General features: G+C 49.4%; 1 protein-coding gene across 6 annotated transcripts in view; it reads right to left on the bottom strand.

Annotated features, from left to right (window-relative positions):
- pcloa (piccolo presynaptic cytomatrix protein a) overlaps positions 1–21,114 on the bottom strand; it is a 543,385-nt gene that overhangs the window by 230,847 nt on the left and 291,424 nt on the right. The gene's annotated exons all lie outside the window — the stretch shown is intronic.

Here is a 21,114-nt window from a genome sequence, read left to right as displayed (position 1 = left end):
CTTACAACACCAGGTCAAAGTCCAACAGGTTTGTTTCAAACACTAGCTTTCGGAGCACTGCTCCTTCCTCAGGTGAATGAAGAGGTATGTTCCAGAAACATTTATATAAACAAGTTCAAAGATGCCAGGCAATGCTTAGAATGCGAGCATTTGCAGGTAATCAAATCTTTACAGATCCAGAGATAGGGGTAACCCATGGTTAAAGAGGTGTGAATTGTCTCAAGCCAGGACAGTTGGTAGGGTTTCGCAAGCCCAGGCCAGATGGTGGGGGGTGAATGTAATGCGACATGAATTCCAGGTCCCGGTTGAGGCCGCACTCATGTGTGCGGAACTTGGCTATAAGTTTCTGCTCAGTGATTCTGCGTTGTCGCGCGTCCTGAAGGCCGCCTTGGAGAACGCTTACCCGGAGATCAGAGGCTGAATGCCCTTGACTACTGAAGTGTTCCCCGACTGGAAGGGAACATTCCTGCCTGGTGATTGTCGCGCGACTCGGCGACTCAGCGTATGAGGTTGTTTACCTCATACGCTGCAGGAAAGGATGTTCTGAAACGTGGTACATTGGCGAGACCATGCAGACGCTGCGACAACGAATGAACGGACATCGCGTGACAATCGCCAGGCAGGAATGTTCCCTTCCAGTCGGGGAACGGGGAACACTTCAGTAGTCAAGGACATTCAGCCTCTGATCTCCGGGTAAGCGTTCTCCAAGGTGGCCTTCAGGACTCGCGACAACGCAGAATCGCTGAGCAGAAACTTCGAGCCAAGTTCCGCACACATGAGTGTGGCCTCAACCCGGATCTGGGATTCATGTTGCATTACATTCATCCCCCCCCCCCCCCCCCCACCATCTGCCTGGGCCTGCAAAATCCTACCAACTGTCCTGGTTTGAGACAATTCACACCTCTTTAACCTCGGGTTACCCCACCTCTGGATCTGTAAAGATTTAATTACCTGCAAATGCTCGCATTCTAAGCATTGTCTGGCATCTTTGAATTTGTCTATATATATGTTTCTGGAACATCCCTCTTCATTCACCTGAGGAAAGAGCAGTGCTCCGAAAGCTAGTGTTTGAAACAAACCTGTTGGACTTTAACCTGGTGTTGTAAGATTTCTTACTGTGCTCACCCCAGTCCAACGCCGGCATCTCCACATCACAAAGAAGGTTACTCACAGACTGAGAACTCATAATCTTGCTGATGGTTTATTCGCATGGATGGAGGATTAGCTAACAGGAAAGAGAGTCAGGATAAATGATAAACTGTAATTAAGTGTAGTGCCACACTGATCAGTGCTAGGGCCTTAGCTATTTACAATCTATACAAATGACTTGGACGAAGAAACCAAATATATTGCAGCCAAATTTGTTGACAACAGATAGGTAGAAAAACAAGTAGTAAGGAAGATACGAAAGTCTTCAATATAGATGGATTGAATAAGAGGGTAAAATTTGGCAGATGGAATATATTGTGGAAAAATGTGAGATTGTCTACTTTGGAAGGAAGAATAAAAAAGCAAATATAATTGAAGAGGGGAGATCTGCAGAATGCTGCAATGCAGAGGGATCTGGGTGTACTTGTATATAAATCACAAAAAGCCAAATATGTTCACCTTTACTGAAAGTGGGCAAGAGTATAAAAGTTGAGAAATCCTGCTGCAATTGTACAGGACATTGGTGAGACCACATCTGGAGTGCTTTGTGCCGTATTGGTCTCCTTATTTAAAGAGCCATATAGTTGCAGTGGAGCCAATTCAGAGAAGGTTCGCCAGGCTGATTCCTGGGATGAAGGGCAAGGAGAGATGAGGGGGTGGGATTTTCTTTCCCGCCGTACCCGTTTTCTGGTGCGGCGCGTCCCCACTGCTAGCTGGATCCTCTGTCCCGTCAGCCGGCCAATGGAGTTTCCCATTGTGGGCACCCCCACACCATCGGGAAATCCCCGGGTTTGAGTGTGCTGCCGGCGAAGTGGAGAATCCCGCCGACGGAGAATCCCGCCGACGGAGAATCCCGCTGACGGAGAATCCCGCCGACGGAGAATCCTGCTGACGGAGAATCTTGCCCTGGGTATATTTCAGATTAGAAGAATGAGAGGTGATCTTATTGAAACATGCAAGATCCTGGGGCGCCTTGACAGAGTAGATGCTGAGAATATATTTCCCTTGTTGGACAAAGGGGCTGGTTTAGCACAGTGGGCTAAACATCTGGTTTGTTATGCAGAACAAAGCCAGCAGTACCAGCCTCCCCGAACAGGCGCCGGAATGTGGTGACTGGGGCCTTTTCACAGTAACTTCATTGAAGCCTACTTGTGACAATAAAGGATTATTATTATTATTAGATTATCTAGAGCACACCTGTTTGAGACAGAAGTTTGGAGGGTCTTTGGAATTCTCTTCTCCAGGGTGGTAAAGGCCAAGTTATTAAATATATTGAAGCCTGAGTTTGACGGAGTTTTGATCTACAAGGGAGTTTTTGGCAGGAATTTGGAGTTAAGACCGCAATTATGATCTCATGAATGATGAAGCAGGCTTGATGGGCTGAATGGCCTATTCCTGCTCCTTGGTCTTATGATCTTTAATATTAAATGTGAGTCATCATTATCTGTCAATGAGTTTGTGTTTGTTAATATGTTCAGCACCTTTGTCTCATAACAAAATGTGATCAGATGCTAAACCATTTGATTCTTTTTCCACATTTTTCTTCAATATTGACGAGAGGAAGATTGTCTCCACCCACTGGACACCTTCCCCAGCCTTTACTGATATCACCCAACAGTATCGTTTTATGCAGTTAATTTTTGGAATGCAGTATCACTGGTAAGGTTGTTATTATTCTCAATTTGATACCATGGGATGCCGTTAATACAAATGTTTTTTTTGCCACTTATTTATGACGCTACTGTTACAGACAAGCTAGGTTTGGTAAGGTAAGTAGATTTTCTTTCCAACAGGACATCAGAGATTTCATTTTGACAACCCAACAGTCTATTACTTCCAGAAATAAGTCCCAATTTTCAATTTGTCAATATGGTATTTGAGACATGGTTGCAGGGTGGCATAGATTAGGACCGATGTGTTGAAGGGTTTACGACTTTTAAGAAGGATGGTGGAATAACCAGCACGGGACAGGCGGTGTGAGGATGATTGTTTTCCCCGTGCTCCTTGAGAAGTATGAGCTCCTCCACTAGGGGCGAGATAGCTTACCCGTACTTGGGTAAAAGGTCAGCTAGTCTAGAACTGACCGACAGAGAGAATACCTGGTGAGGTTCTACCAGCGTTCAAGACAAATTTCATTTACTTTAGCTTATCATGGACTCCATGAACCTTATTAAACTGGCGGCGTGGGTAAACCTAGAGCTGTGGACGTGCAACCTATGCAGCGGAGCCATCTCCATCCATTGGATTTTCTTTTCTTCTGGATCACGCTGCAAAGTTGGATGAGTGACGATGCCTTTGTTTGGCCATTTCGATGCCTTTGACCATTGATATGGGAACCTGGAATCAGGGCGCAGAACGAATGCGGTACTTCTTCAGAGCCAATAATATCACAGAAAACGAGTGCCAGACGGTAATATCGCAGACAGCTTGTGTTTGGAGTGATCAGTGACCTCACTTTTCCAGCAGCTTCCCACTGGATTTTGTTCAACCGTTTCGCAGTGTTGGCAGGGCGGAATTTCTTTTTTTCTTTTCAGAGTACCCAATTCATTTTTTCCAATTAAGGGGCAATTTAGCATGGCCAATCCACATACCCTGCACATCCTTGGGTTGTGGGGGCGAAACCCACGCAAACACAGGGAGAATGTGCAAACTCCACATGAACAGTGACCCAGAGCTGGGATCAAACCTGGGACCTCGGTGCCATGAGGCAGCAATACTAACCACTGCGCCACAGTGCTGCCCTGGCGGGCGGTATTTCAACCCAACCCCAATCTGTTATCGTTCAGAAGTACAGGTTCAATATGGCAGAAAGGTCCAGCATGCATTGCAGATTTTTTTTTTTACTTTGAACGATCGGCAAGTACTGAGTACGGCACTGTTTGGTGGATATGCTGGTGATCGTCTCCTTTACGGGGTAAACAGCAGTGAAACTCAGGGTAAAAGTTCCCTCAGGTTTTAACAAGGGGAACAATCTCCCTTTCCCAAGAGAGCGCGGCAAAGGGCATTCAGGAGCTTCAGGGTATGGAGGTGAATATTGTCCGCATTGCCCCTCGCACGGTTCCCCTACGACTCAGAAGGAACACAATGGCGATTCCGGCCTTTGGTCACGGGGCCCGGCAGTGTGCCACACTCCATCTCCAGACTCCACTGACAGTAACCCTGTCCCCTGCGTGACGCGCGGACATCAGGCCAGACGTAACTGCTGGCAGCAGACGAGCCAGTGCCCCAGGCGCCCTGATTGTGACAGGCATCGACCCCAGGGTAAGGCCTTGCATTGGACACCCCAGAAGAGGCTTAGGAAATGAAAATCGCTGATTGTCACAAGTAAGCTTCAAATGAAGTTACTGTGAAAAGCCCCAAGTCGTCACATTCCGGCACCTGTTCAGGGAGGCTGGTTCGGGAATTGAACCGTGCTGCTGGCCTGCCTTGGTCTGCTTTAAAAGCCAGCTATTTAGCCCTGTGCTAAACCAGCCCAGGATGAGGCCGAGATACATCTCAGTTGTTTGTCGATGTCTGTATAGCCCCAATCCATATTCCGGTGCAGGTCAATGGACATTTGCTCCGGATGGAGAGGCTGTTTCAACAGTGGCACAACACACCTTCGAGTAGAACAGGCAGGGAGTAGGTAACTTGTCATTGACGGGCACGGAAGCTTGGTTGACCATGTCAAAAGTGAGCTTTTGAACATAGTGGGGTCTACACTTGCTCCGGTAGCTTCCAGCGGTCAGTTCCTGCATCTGCCTCTCCTTGTGGTACAAGGCGATGGCCCTAGCTTGTTGAGCCATGATTGGCTGCACCACCTGAAGATTGATTGGCAATATGTTTTTTGGGTGGGGGGTGAGGCGGAGGTGGGGGTTGGGGGTTGGGGGGTTTGAGTGGGCGTTGTGGTGTAGGGGGGGAGGGAGGGTTATGCTCAGTACAGAGCAAGTTCCGTGAAGTATTTTGACCGGGCCTCAGTCCCATTAATGGAGCCTCGGCCACTAACCAGGTGGACCAACCCGAATATTTATGGACTCGTTGGTTCCTTACACCGTTGTTGGGAGGATTGAGGGTGGGCTTCAGCGGTTGGAAAGTGTGGGATCAGCCGGCCGGAGCATTTCGCTGACTGGACGATGCCGGTGGTCCCAGTGCTGAACCTGGATTGAACGGTTTGTGGCGATTACAAGTTAATGGTGAACATGGTTAGATCCTTACCAACTGCCCCCCGATAGAGGATATTTACCCACTGCCCCGGATAGAGGATATTTACCCACTGCCCCGGATAGAGGATATTTACCCACTCCCCGGATAGAGGATATTTACCCACTGCCCCGGATAGAGGATATTTACCCACTCCCCGGATAGAGGATATTTACCCACTGCCCCGGATAGAGGATATTTACCCACTCCCCGGATAGAGGATATTTACCCACTGCCCCGGATAGAGGATATTTACCCACTGCCCCCCGATAGAGGATATTTACCCCCTCCCCGGATAGAGGATATTTACCCACTCCTCGGATAGAGGATATTTACCCACTCCCCGGATAGAGGATATTTACCCACTCCCCGGATAGAGGATATTTACCCACTCCCCGGATAGAGGATATTTACCCACTCCCTGGATAGAGGTAATTTACCCACTGCCCCCGATAGAGGATATTTACCCACTCCCCGGATAGAGGTAATTTACCCACTGCCCCCGATAGAGGATATTTACCCACAGCCCCCGGATAGAGGATATTTACCCACAGCCCCGGATAGAGGATATTTATCCACTGCCCCCGGATAGAGGATATTTACCCACTGCCCCCCGATAGAGGATATTTACCCATTGCCCCGGATAGATGATATTTACCCCCTGCCCCAGATAGAGGATATTTACCCACTGCCCCCGGATAGATGATATTTACCCCCTGCCCCAGATAGAGGATATTTACCCACTGCCCCCGATAGAGGATATTTACCCACTTCCACCGGATAGAGGATATTTACCCACTCCCCGGATAGAGGATATTTACCCACTCCCCGGATAGAGGATATTTACCAACTGCCCCCCGATAGAGGATATTTACCCCATCCCCGGATAGAGAGTATTTACCCACTGCCCGGATATAGGATATTTACCCATTTCCCCGGATAGAGGATATTTAGCCACTGCCCCGGATTGAGGATATTTACCCACTGCCCCCGATAGAGGATATTTACCCACTTCCACCGGATAGAGGATATTTACTCACTGGCCCCGGATAGAGGATATATACCCCCTCACCGGATAGAGGATATTTACTCACTGGCCCAGGATAGAGGATATTTACCCCCTCCCCGGATAGAGGATATCCACTCACCGGATAGAGGATATTTATCCACTGGCCCGGGATAGAGGATATTTACCCACTGCCCCGGATAGAGGATATTTACCCACTGGCCCGGGATAGAGGATATTTACCCACTGCCCCGGATAGAGGATATTTACCCACTGCCCCCGGATAGAGGATATTTACCCACTGCCCCGGATAGAGGATATTTACCCACTGGCCCGGGATAGAGGATATTTACCCACTGCCCCGGATAGAGGATATTTACCCCCTCCCCGGATAGAGGATATTTACCAACTGCCCCCAGATAGAGGATATTTACCCATTTCCCCGGATAGAGAGTATTTACCCACTGCCCGGATATAGGATATTTACCCATTGCCCCGGATATCGGATATTTACCCATTACCCCTGGATAGAGGATATTTACCCATTGCCCCGGAGTGAGGATATTTACCCACTGCCCCCGGATAGAGGATATTTACCCCTTGCCCCAGATAGAGGATATTTAGCCACTGCCCCCCGATAGAGGATATTTACCCACTGCCCCCGGATAGAGGATATTTACCCCTTGCCCCAGATAGAGGATATTTAGCCACTGCACCCGATAGAGGATATTTACCCACTGCCCCGGATAGAGGATATTTACCCACTGCCCCCCGATAGAGGATATTTACCCCTTGCCCCAGATAGAGGATATTTAGCCACTGCACCCGATAGAGGATATTTACCCACTGCCCCGGATAGAGGATATTTACCCACTGCCCCCCGATAGAGGATATTTACCAACTGCCCCGGATAGAGGATATTTACCCACTGTCCCGGATAGAGGATATTTACCCCCCTCACCGGATAGAGGATATTTACCCACTCCCCGGATAGAGGATATTTACCCCCTCCCCGGATAGAGGATATTTACCCACTGCCCCCCGATAGAGGATATTTACCCACTGCCCCCCGATAGAGGATATTTACCCCCTCCCCGGATAGAGACAATTACCCACTGTCCCCGGATAGAGGATATTTACCCCCTCCCCGGATAGACGATATTTACCAACTGCCGCCGTATGGAGGATATTTACCCCCTCCCCGGATAGAGGATATTTACCCAACGCCCCCGATAGAGGATATTTACCCACTGCCCCCGGATAGAGGATATTTACCCCCTCCCCGGATAGAGGATATTTACCCACTGGCCCCGGATAGTGGATATTTACCCCCTGCCCCCGATAGAGGATATTTACCCACTGGCCCCGGATAGAGGATATTTACCCACTGCCCCCGGATAGTGGATATTTACCCACTGCCCCGGATAGTGGATATTTACCCCCTGCCCCCGATAGAGGATATTTACCAACTGCCCCGGATAGAGGATATTTACCCAACGCCCCCGATAGAGGATATTTACCCACTGCCCCGGATAGAGGATATTTACCCACTGCCCCCCGATAGAGGATATTTACCCACTGCCCCGGATAGAGGATATTTACCCACTGCCCCGGATAGAGGATATTTACCCACTGCCCCGGATAGAGGATATTTACCCCCTGCCCCGGATAGAGGATATTTACCCACTGCCCCCCGATAGAGGATATTTACCCACTGCCCCCGGATAGAGGATATTTACCCCCTGCCCCGGATAGAGGATATTTACCCACTGCACCCCGGATAGAGGATATTTATCCACTGCCCCCGGATAGAGGATATTTACCCACTGCCCCCCGATAGAGGATATTTATCCATTGCCCTGGATAGATGATATTTACCCCTGCCCCAGATAGAGGATATTTACACACTTCCACCGGATAGAGGATATTTACCCACTGCCCCCGATAGAGGATATTTACACACTTCCACCGGATAGAGGATATTTACCCACTGCCCCCGATAGAGGATATTTACACACTTCCACCGGATAGAGGATATTTACCCCCTCCCCGGATAGAGGATATTTACCAACTGCCCCCCGATAGAGGATATTTACCCCATCCCCGGATAGAGAGTATTTACCCACTGCCCGGATATAGGATATTTACCCATTTCACCGGATAGTGGATATTTAACCATTGCCCCCGGATAGAGGATATTTACCCCCTGCCCCCAGATAGAGGATATTTACCCATTGCCCCGGATTGAGGATATTTACCCACTGCCCCGGATAGAGGATATTTACCCCTTGCCCCATATAGAGGATATTTAGCCACTGCCCCCCGATAGAGTATATTTACCCACTGCCCCCGGATAGAGGATATTTACCCCTTGCCCCAGGATAGAGGATATTTAGCCACAGCACCCGATAGAGGATATTTAGCCCACTGCCCCGGATAGAGGATATTTACCCACTGCCCCCCGATAGAGAATATTTACCAACTGCCCCGGATAGAGGATATTTACCCACTGTCCCGGATAGAGGATTTTACCCCCCTCACCGGATAGAGGATATTTACCCACTCCCCAGATAGAGGATATTTACCCCCTCCTCGGATAGAGGATATTTACCCCCTCCCCGGATAGAGGATATTTACCCACTCCCCGGATAGAGGATATTTACCCACTCCCCGGATAGAGGATATTTACCCACTCCCCGGATAGAGGATATTTACCCACTGCCCCCCGATAGAGGATATTTACCCACTGCCCCCCGATAGAGGATATTTACCCCCTCCCCGGATAGAGACAATTACCCACTGTCCCCGGATAGAGGATATTTACCCCCTCCCCGGATAGAGGATATTTACCCACTGCCCCGGATAGAGGATATTTACCCACTGCCCCCGGATAGAGGATATTTACCCCCTCCCCGGATAGAGGATATTTACCAACTGCCCCCCGATAGAGGATATTTACCCACTGTCCCCGGATAGAGGATATTTACCCACTGGCCCCGGATAGTGGATATTTACCCCCTGCCCCGGAGAGAGGATATTTACCCACTGCCCCGGATAGAGGATATTTACCCACTGCCCCCGGATAGTGGATATTTACCCACTGCCCTGGATAGTGGATATTTACCCCCTCCCCGGATAGAGGATATTTACCCACTGCCCCCGGATAGTGGATATTTACCCACTGCCCCGGATAGAGGATATTTACCCCCTGCCTCCGATAGAGGATATTTACCAACTGCCCCGGATAGAGGATATTTACCCACTGCCCCGGATAGAGGATATTTACCCACTGCCCCGGATAGAGGATATTTACCCACTGCCCCGGATAGAGGATATTTACCCACTGCCCCGGATAGAGGATATTTACCCACTGCCCCGCATAGAGGATATTTACCCACTCCCCGGATAGAGGATATTTACCAACTGCCGCCGTATAGAGGATATTTACCCACTGCCCCGGATAGAGGATATTTACCCACTGCCCCGCATAGAGGATATTTACCCACTCCCCGGATAGAGGATATTTACCAACTGCCGCCGTATAGAGGATATTTACCCACTCCCGGATAGAGGATATTTACCAACTGCCCGGATAGAGGATATTTACCCCCTCCCCGGATAGAGGATATTTACCCAACGCCCCCGATAGAGGATATTTACCCACTGGCCCGGGATAGAGGATATTTACCCACTGCCCCGGTTAGAGGATATTTACCCCCTCCCCGGATAGAGGATATTTACCAACTGCCCCCAGATAGAGGATATTTACCCATTTCCCCGGATAGAGAGTATTTACCCACTGCCCGGATATAGGATATTTACCCATTGCCCCGGATATCGGATATTTACCCATTACCCCTGGATAGAGGATATTTACCCATTGCCCCGGAGTGAGGATATTTACCCACTGCCCCGGATAGAGGATATTTACCCCTTGCCCCAGATAGAGGATATTTAGCCACTGCCCCCCGATAGAGGATATTTACCCACTGCCCCCGGATAGAGGATATTACCCCTTGCCCCAGATAGAGGATATTTAGCCACTGCACCCGATAGAGGATATTTACCCACTGCCCCGGATAGAGGATATTTACCCACTGCCCCCCGATAGAGGATATTTACCAACTGCCCCGGATAGAGGATATTTACCCACTGTCCCGGATAGAGGATATTTACCCCCCTCACCGGATAGAGGATATTTACCCACTCCCCGGATAGAGGATATTTACCCACTCCCCGATAGAGGATATTTACCCCCTCCCCGGTTGGAGGATATTTACCCACTGCCCCCCGATAGAGGATATTTACCCACTGCCCCCCGATAGAGGATATTTACCCCCTCCCCGGATAGAGACAATTACCCACTGTCCCCGGATAGAGGATATTTACCCCCTCCCCGGATAGACGATATTTACCAACTGCCGCCGTATGGAGGATATTTACCCCCTCCCCGGATAGAGGATATTTACCCAACGCCCCCGATAGAGGATATTTACCCACTGCCCCCGGATAGAGGATATTTACCCCCTCCCCGGATAGAGGATATTTACCCACTGCCCCGGATAGTGGATATTTACCCCCTGCCCCCGATAGAGGATATTTACCCACTGGCCCCGGATAGAGGATATTACCCACTGCCCCCGGATAGTGGATATTTACCCACTGCCCCGGATAGTGGATATTTACCCCCTGCCCCCGATAGAGGATATTTACCAACTGCCCCGGATAGAGGATATTTACCCAACGCCCCGGATAGAGGATATTTACCCCCTGCCCCGGATAGAGGATATTTACCCACTGCCCCGGATAGAGGATATTTACCCACTGCCCCGGATAGAGGATATTTACCCCCTGCCCCGGATAGAGGATATTTACCCACTGCCCCCCGATAGAGGATATTTACCCACTGCCCCCGGATAGAGGATATTTACCCCCTGCCCCGGATAGAGGATATTTACCACGCCCCGGAATAGAGGATATTTACCCAACGCCCCCGTAGAGGATATTTACCCACTGCCCCCGATAGAGGATATTTACCCCCTCCCCGGATAGAGGATATTTACCAACTGCCCCCGATAGAGGATATTTACCCACTGTCCCCGGATAGAGGATATTTACCCACTGGCCCCTGATAGTGGGATATTACCCCCCTGCCCCGATAGAGGATATTTACCCACTGGCCCCGGATAGAGGATATTTACCCACTGCCCTCGGATAGTGGATATTTACTCCCTCCCCGGATAGAGGATATTTACCCACTGCCCCCCGATAGAGGATATTTACCCACTGCCCCGGATAGTGGATATTTACCCCCTGCCCCCGATAGAGGATATTTACCAACTGCCCCGGATAGAGGATATTTACCCACTGCCCCGGATAGAGGATATTTACCCACTGCCCCGGATAGAGGATATTTACCCACTGCCCCCCGATAGAGAATATTTACCCCTTGACCCAGATAGAGGATATTTAGCCACTGCCCCCCGATAGAGGATATTTACCCACTGCCCCCGGATAGAGGATATTTACCCCTTGCCCCAGATAGAGGATATTTAGTCCACTGCACCCGATAGAGGATATTTACCCACTGCCCCGGATAGAGGATATTTACCCACTGCCCCCCGATAGAGGATATTTACCAACTGCCCCGGATAGAGTATATTTACCCACTGTCCCGGATAGAGGATATTTACCCCCCTCACCGGATAGAGGATATTTACCCACTCCCCGGATAGAGGATATTTACCCCCTCTTCGGATAGAGGATATTTACCCACTGCCCCGGATAGAGGATATTTACCCACTGGCCCCCGATAGAGGATATTTACCCACTGCCCCCCGATAGAGGATATTTACCCCCTCCCCGGATAGAGACAATTACCCACTGTCCCCGGATGGAGGATATTTACCCCCTCCCCGGATAGACGATATTTACCAACTGCCGCCGTATAGAGGATATTTACCCCCTCCCCGGATAGAGGATATTTACCAACTGCCCCCCGATAGAGGATATTTACCCACTGTCCCCGGATAGAGGATATTTACCCACTGGACCCGGATAGTGGATATTTACCCCCTGCCCCGATAGAGGATATTTACCCACTGGCCCCGGATAGAGGATATTTACCCACTGCCCCCGGATAGTGGATATTTACCCACTGCCCCGGATAGTGGATATTTACCCCCTGCCCCCGATAGAGGATATTTACCAACTGCCCCGGATAGAGGATATTTACCCACTGCCCCGGATAGAGGATATTTACCCACTGCCCCGGATAGAGGATATTTACCCACTGCCCCGGATAGAGGATATTTACCCACTGCCCCCCGATAGAGGATATTTACCCACTGCCCCCGGATAGAGGATATTACCCCCTGCCCCGGATAGAGGATATTTACCCACTGCACCCCGGATAGAGGATATTTACCCCCTGCCCCGGATAGAGGATATTTACCCACTGCACCCCGGATAGAGGATATTTACCCACTGCCCCGGATAGAGGATATTTACCCACTGCCCCCCGATAGAGGATATTTACCCACTGCCCCTGGATAGAGGATATTTACCCACTGCCCCCAGATAGAGGATATTTACCCACTGCCCCTGGATAGAGGATATTTACCCACTGCCCCCGATAGAGGATATTTACCCACTGTCCCCGGATAGAGGATATTTACCCACTGCCCCGGATAGAGGATGTTTACACACTGCCCCCGGATAGAGGATATTTACCCACTGCCCCGGATAGAGGATATTTACTCCCTGCCCCGGATAGAGGATATTTACCCACTGCCCCCGGATAGAGGATATTTACCCACTGCCCCGGATAGAGGATATTTACCCACTGCCCCGGATAGAGGATATTTACCCACTGCCCCGGATAGAGGATATTTACCCACTGCCCCGGATAGAGGATATTAACCCACTCCCCGGATAGAGGATATTTACCCACTGCCCCCGGATAGAGGATATTTACCCCCTCCCCGGATAGAGGATATTTACCCCCTCACCGGATAGAGGATATTTACCCCCTCCCCGGATAGAGGATATTTACTCACTGGCCCCGGATAGAGGATATTTACCCACTCCCCGGGTAGAGGATATTTAACCACTCCCCGGATAGAGGATATTTACCCATTGGCACCGGATAGAGGATATTTACCCCCTCCCCGGATTGAGGATATTTACCCCCTCACAGGATAGAGCATATTTACCCACTGGCACGGGATAGAGGATATTTACCCCCTCCCCGGATAGAGGATATTTACCAACTGCCCCCCGATAGAGGATATTTACCCCATCCCCGGATAGAGAGTATTTACCCATTGCCCGGATATAGGATATTTACCCATTGCCCCGGATAGTGGATATTTACCCATTGCCCCCGGATATAGGATATTTACCCACTGCCCCCGGATAGAGGATATTTACCCCTTGCCCCAGATATAGGATATTTAGCCACTGCCCCCCGATAGAGGATATTTACCCACTGCCCCCGGATAGAGGATATTTACCCCTTGACCCAGATAGAGGATATTTAGCCACTGCCCCCCGATAGAGGATATTTACTTACTGCCCCCCGATAGAGGATATTTACCCACTGCCCCTGGATAGAGGATATTTACCCCTAGCCCCAGATAGAGGATATTTAGCCACTGCCCCCCGATAGAGGATATTTACCCACTGCCCCGGATAGAGGATATTTACCCACTGCCCCTGGATAGAGGATATTTACCCTCTTCCCGGATAGAGGATATTTACCCCCTCACCGGATAGAGGATATTTACCAACTGGCCCCGGATAGAGAATATTTAACCACATGCCCCGGATAGAGGATATTTACCACCTCCCCGGATAGAGGATATTTACCCACTGCCCCCCGATAGAGCTAATTTACCCACTGCCCCCCGATAGAGGATATTTACCCACTGCCCCGGATAGAGGATATTTACCCCCTGCCCCGGATAGAGGATATTTACCCACTGCCCCCCGATAGAGGATATTTACCCCCTCCCCGGATAGAGGATATTTACCCCCTCCCCGGATAGAGGATATTTACCCCCTCACCGGATAGAGGATATTTACCCCCTCCCCGGATAGAGGATATTTACCCCCTCACCGGATAGAGGATATTTTCCAACTGCCCCCCGATAAAGGATATTTTCCCCCTCCCCGGATAGAGAGTATTTACCCACTGCCCGGATATAGGATATTTACCCATTGCCCCGGATATCGGATATTTACCCATTACCCCTGGATAGAGGATATTTACCCCCTGCCCCCAGATAGAGGATATTTACTCACTGCCCCCCGATAGAGGATATTTGCCCACTGCCCCCGGATAGAGGATATTTACCCACTCCCCGGATAGAGGATATTTACCCACTCCCCGGATGGAGGATATTTACCCCCTCACCGGATAGAGGATGTTTACCCCCTCACCAGATAGAGGATGTTTACCCCCTCACCGGATAGAGTATATTTACCCATTGGCACCGGATAGAGAATATTTTACCCCCTCCCCGGATAGAGGATGTTTACCCCCTCACCGGATAGAGCATATTTACCCACTGGCCCCGGATAGAGGATATTTACCATCTGCCCCCCGATAGAGGTTATTTACCCTCTCCCCGGATTGAGAGTATTTACCCACTGCCCGGACATAGGATATTTACCCCTGCCACAGATAGAGGATATTTACTCCCTCCCCGGATAGAGAGTATTTACCCACTGTCCGGATATAGGATATTTACCCCTGCCCCAGATAGAGGATATTTACCCACTGCCCCCAGATAGAGGATATTTACCCCCTGCCCCCGATAGAGGATATTTACCCACTGCCCCCCGATAGAGGATATTTACCCACTGGCCCCGGATAAAGGATATTTACCCACTGCCCCCCGATAGAGGATATTTACCCACTGCCCGGATATAGGATATTTACCCCTGCCCCAGATAGAGGATATTTACCCCCTGCCCCGGATAGAGGATATTTACCCACTGCCCCGGATAGAGGATATTCACCCACTGCCCCGGATAGAGGATATTTACCCACTGCCCCCCGATAGAGGATATTTACCCACTGCCCCGGATAGAGGATATTCACCCACTGCCCCGGATAGAGGATATTTACCCACTGCCCCCCGATGGCGGATATATACCCACTGCCCCCGGATAGAGGATATTTACCCCCTAGTGTATACTAGTGTGTTGTGTTTAAACAAAGGAGATTACAAGGGGATGAGAGAAGAACTAGCTAAGGTAGACTGGGAGCTAAGACTTTATGGTGGAACAGTTGAGGAACAGTGGAGAACCTTCCAAGCGATTTTTCACAGTGCTCAGCAAAGGTTTATACCAACAAAAAGGAAGGACGGAAGAAAGAGGGAAAATCGACCGTGGATATCTAAGGAAATAAGGTAGAGTAGCAAATTGAAGGAAAAACCATATAAAGTGGCAAAGATTGCTGGGAGATTAGAGGACTGGGAAATCTTTAGGGGGCAACAGAAAGCTACTAAAAAAGCTATAAGGAAGAGTAAGATAGTGTATGAGAGTAAACTTGCTCAGAATATAAAAACAGACAGTAAAAGTTTTTACAAATATATAAGACAAAAAAGAGTGGCTAAGGTAAATATTGGTCCTTTTGAGGATGAGAAGGGAGTTTTAATAATGGGAAATGAGGAAATGGCTGAGGAACTGAACAGGTTTTTTGGGTCGGTCTTCACAGTGGAAGACACAAATAACATGCCAGCGACTGATAGAAATGAGGCTATGACAGGTGAGGACCTTGAGAGGATTGTTATCACAAAGGAGGGAGTGATGGGCAAGCTAATGGGGCTAAAGGTAGACAAGTCTCCTGGCCCTGATAGAATGCATCCCAGAGTGCTAAAAGAGATGGCTAGGGAAATTGCAGATGCACTCGTGATAATTTACCGAAATTCACTAGACTCTGGGATGGTCCCGGTGGATTGGAAATTAGCAAACGTGACGCCACTGTTTAAAAAAGGAGGTAGGCAGAAAGCAGGAAATTATAGGCCAGTGAGCTTAACTTCGGTAGTAGGGAAGATGCTGGAATCTATCATCAAGGAAGAAATTGCGAGGTATCTGGATAGAAATTGTCCCATTGGGCAGACGCAGCATGGGTTCGTAAAGGGCAGGTCATGCCTAACTAATTTAGTGGAATTTTTTGAGGACATTACCAGTGCAGTAGATAACGGGGAGCCGATGGATGTGGTATATCTGGATTTCCAGAAAGCCTTTGACAAGGTGCCACACAAAAGGTTGCTGCATAAGATAAAGATACATGGCATTAAGGGTAAAGTAGTAGCATGGATAGAGGATTGGTTAATTAATAGAAAGCAAAGAGTTGGGATAAATGGGTGTTTCTCTGGTTGGCAATCAGTAGCTAGTGGTGTCCCTCAGGGATCCGTGTTGGGCCCACAATTGTTCACAATTTACATAGATGATTTGGAGATGGGGACCAAGGGCAATGTGTCCAAGTTTGCAGATGACACTAAGATGAGTGGTAAAGCGAAAAGTGCAGAGGATACTGGAAGTCTGCAGAGGGATTTGGATAGGTTAAGTGAATGGGCTAGGGTCTGGCAGATGGAATACAATGTTGACAAATGTGAGGTTATCCATTTTGGTAGGAATAACAGCAAACGGGATTATTATTTAAACGATAAAATATTAAAGCATGCCGCTGTTCAGAGAGACTTGGGTATGCTTGTGCATGAGTCACAGAAGGTTGGTTTACAAGTGCAACAGGTGATTAAGAAGGCAAATGGAATTTTGTCCTTCATTGCTAGAGGGATGTAGTTTAAGACGAGGGAGGTTATGTTGCAATTGTATAAGGTGTTAGTGCGGCCACACCTGGAGTATTGTGTTCAGTTTTGGTCTCCTTACTTGAGAAAGGACGGACTGGCACTGGAGGGTGTGCAGAGGAGATTCACTAGGTTAATCCCAGAGCTGAAGGGGTTGGATTATGAGGAGAGGTTGAGTAGACTGGGACTGTACTCGTTGGAATTTAGAAGGATGAGGGGGATCTAATAGAAACATTTAAAATTATGAAGGGAATAGATAGGATAGATGCGGGCAGGTTGTTTCCACTGGCGGGTGACAGCAGAACTAGGGGACATAGCCTCAAAATAAGGGGAAGTAGATTTAGGACTGAGTTTAGGAGGAACTTCTTCACCCAAAGGGTTGTGAATCTATGGAATTCCTTGCCCAGTGAAGCAGTTGAGGCTCCTTCATTGCATGTTTTTAAGGTAAAGATAGATAGTTTTTTGAAGAATAAAGGGATTAAGGGTTATGGTGTTCGGGCCGGAAAGTGGAGCTGAGTCCACAAAAGATCAGCCATGATCTGATTGAATGGTGGAGCAGGCTCAAGGGGCCAGATGGCCTACTCCTGCTCCTAGTTCTTATGTTCTTATGTTTTTATGTTCCCGGATAGACGATATTTACCCCCTCACCGGATAGAGGATATTTACCCACTCCCCGGATAGAGGATATTTACCCATTGGCACCGGATAGAGGATATTTACCCCCTCCCCGGATAGAGGATATTTACCCACTGCCCCCGGACAGAGGATATTTATCCCTGCCCCAGATAGAGGATATTTACCCACTGCCCCCGGATAGAGGATATTTACCCCCTGCCCCAGATAGAGGATATTTACCCACTGCCCCCGGATAGAGGATATTTACCCACTGCCCCCGGATAGAGGATATTTACCCACTGCCCCCGGATAGAGGATATTTACCCCCTGCCCCGGATAGAGGATATTTACCCACTGCCTCCCGATAGAGGATATTTACCCCCTCCCAGGATAGAGGATATTTACCCACTGCCCCGGATAGAGGATATTTACCCACTGTCCCACGAGAGAGGATATTTACCCCCTCCCCGGATAGAGGATATTTACCCCCTCCCCGTAGAGGATATTCACCCCCTCCCCGGATAGAGGATATTTACCCACTGCCCCCGACAGAGGATATTTACCCACTGCCCCCGGATAGAGGATATTTCCCCCCTCCCCAGATGGAGGATATTTACCCCCCTCACCGGATAGAGGATATTTACCCACTGGCCCCGGATAGAGGATATTTACCCCCTCCCCAGATGGAGGATATTTACCCCCCTCACTGGATAGAGGATATTTACCCACTGGCCCCGGATAGAGGATATTTATCCACTCCCCGGATAGAGGATATTTACCCCCTCACTGGATAGAGGATATTTACCCACTCCCCGGATAGAGGATATTTACCCACTCCACGGATAGAGGATATTTACCCACTCCACGGATAGAGGATATTTACCCACTCCCCGGATAGCGGATATTTACCCCCTCGGATCGAGGATATTTACCCATTAGCACCGGATAGAGGATATTTACCCCCGAACCGGATAGAGCATATTTACCCACTGCCCCCTAATAGAGGATATTTACCCGCTCCCCGGATAGAGAGTATTTACCCACTGCCCGGATATAGGATATTTACCCCCTCCCCGGATAGAGGATATTTACCAACTGCCCCGGATAGAGGATATTTACCAACTGCCCCGGATAGAGGATATTTACCCCTGTCCCAGGTATAGGATATTTACCAACTGCCCCGGATATAGGATATTTACCCCCTCCCCGGATAGAGAATACTTACCCACTGCCCGGATATAGGATATTTACCCCCTCCCCGGATATAGGATATTTACCCCTGCCCCAGATAGAGGATATTTACCCCTGCCCCAGATAGAGGATATTTACCCACTGCCCCCCGATAGAGGATATTTACCCACTGCCCCCGATAGAGGATATTTACCCACTGCCCCCCGATAGAGGATATTTACCCACTGCCCCGGATAGAGGATATTTACCCACTGCCCCCGGATAGAGGATATTTACCCACTGCCCCCCGATAGAGGATGTTTACCCACTGGCCCCGGATAGAGGCTATTTACCCACTGCGCCCGGATAGAGGATATTTACCCACTGTCCCCGGATGGAGGATATTTACCCACTGCCCCCGGATAGAGGATATTTACCCACTGTCCCCGGATGGAGGATATTTACCCACTGCCCCCGGATAGAGGATACTTACCCACTGCCGCCGGATAGAGGATATTTACCCCCTCCCCGGATAGAGGATATTTCCCCACTGCCCCCCGATAGAGGATATTTACCCAATGCCCAGGATAGAGGATATTTATCCCCTCCTCGGTTTAAGGATATTTACCCCCTGCCCGGATAGAGGATATTTACCCCCTCCCCGGATAGAGGATATTTACCCCCTCCCCGGATAGAGGATATTTACCCCCTGCCCCGATAGAGGATATTTACCCATTGCCCCGGATAGAGGATATTTACCCCCTGCCCGGATAGAGGATATTTATCCCCTGCCCGGATAGAGCATATTTACCCATTGCCCCGGATAGAGAATATTTACCCCCTGCCCCGGATAGAGGATATTTACCCCCTGCCCGGATAGAGGATATTTACCCCCTGCCCGGATAGAGCATATTTACCCATTGCCCCGGATAGAGAATATTTACCCCCTGCCCCGGATAGAGGATATTTACCCACTGCGCCGGATAGAGGATATTTACCCAACGCCCCAGATAGAGGATATTTACCCACTGCCCCTGATAGAGGATATTTACCCACTGCCCCTGATAGAGGATATTTACCCACTGCCCCGGATGGAGGATATTAACCCACTGCCCCCCGATAGAGGATATTTACCCACTGGCCCCGGATAGAGGATATTTACCCACTGGCCCCGGATAGAGGATATTTACCCACTGCCCCGATAGAGGATATTTACCCACTGGCCCCGGGGAGAGGATATTTACCCACTGCCCCGATAGAGGATATTTACGCCACGTTGACGATCAATGTTCATAAAACTCGACATGAGTCATGCTTATTTACAGCTATGTTTGTATAAGGCCTCGAGGAACTCTCATACTGTCAACACACACGAGGGTACACCTGGCTTCGGTTTGACGTGTACTCGGCTTATGCTGTGTTTCAGCATGTGATGGAGGGCATCTTGCGTGGCTTTCCCTGTGTTGCCGTCCATCTCATTGATGTTTTGGTCACGGAGGCTGTGGAGGAGGAGCATCTGTGGAACCTCGTGGCGTGTTTCAGAGGTTCTCTGAGTATGGAGTCTACCTGTGCAGGAAGAAATGTATCTGTCATGCCTGTCAAGGAAGTTGCGTATTTAGGCGACCAGGTTGATCGTGAAGGGCTACACCCGGTTGCTGGATGAAGTACAGGCGATAAAGGTGGCTCCGCACCATGAGTAGCCACCGAGGTCTGTTCATTTTTGGGCCTCATAAATTATTACGGGTGTTTCATTCCAAAAACCCCGCCACCATCCTGGCCCCTTTTGAAGAAGGGCCACTCCTGGGTTTGAGGTGAGGCCGAGGTGACCATCTTTCATGAGGTAAAGCAATGAATATCCTCTTCAAACCTGCTCACTGATTTTGATCCATCCAAACCATTGTATGTGACACCTCACCACATGGCGTAGGAACGACCCTGTCCCATTGCATGGGTGACGGCTGTGACTGTGCAATTGTGTTTGTCTCACTGACAGCTGCCAAGATGAACATTGAGAAGAAGGGCCTAGCTCTCTGTGGTTTTTAGCATCAAACACTTTCATCAGTACGTCTCTAGCCACCATTTTCTCGTCATAACTGACCATAAGCTGCTACTCGGCCTCTTTCATGAGGACAAGGCGGACGCACCGATAGCGTCCGCACCGATAGCATCCGCATG

Source organism: Scyliorhinus canicula, chromosome 11, assembly GCF_902713615.1.
Source record: "Scyliorhinus canicula chromosome 11, sScyCan1.1, whole genome shotgun sequence".
NCBI classification, from domain to species: domain Eukaryota; kingdom Metazoa; phylum Chordata; class Chondrichthyes; order Carcharhiniformes; family Scyliorhinidae; genus Scyliorhinus; species Scyliorhinus canicula.
The sequence above is the reverse complement of the archived record's forward strand: the minus strand, read 5'-3'. Positions and strand labels throughout refer to the sequence as shown.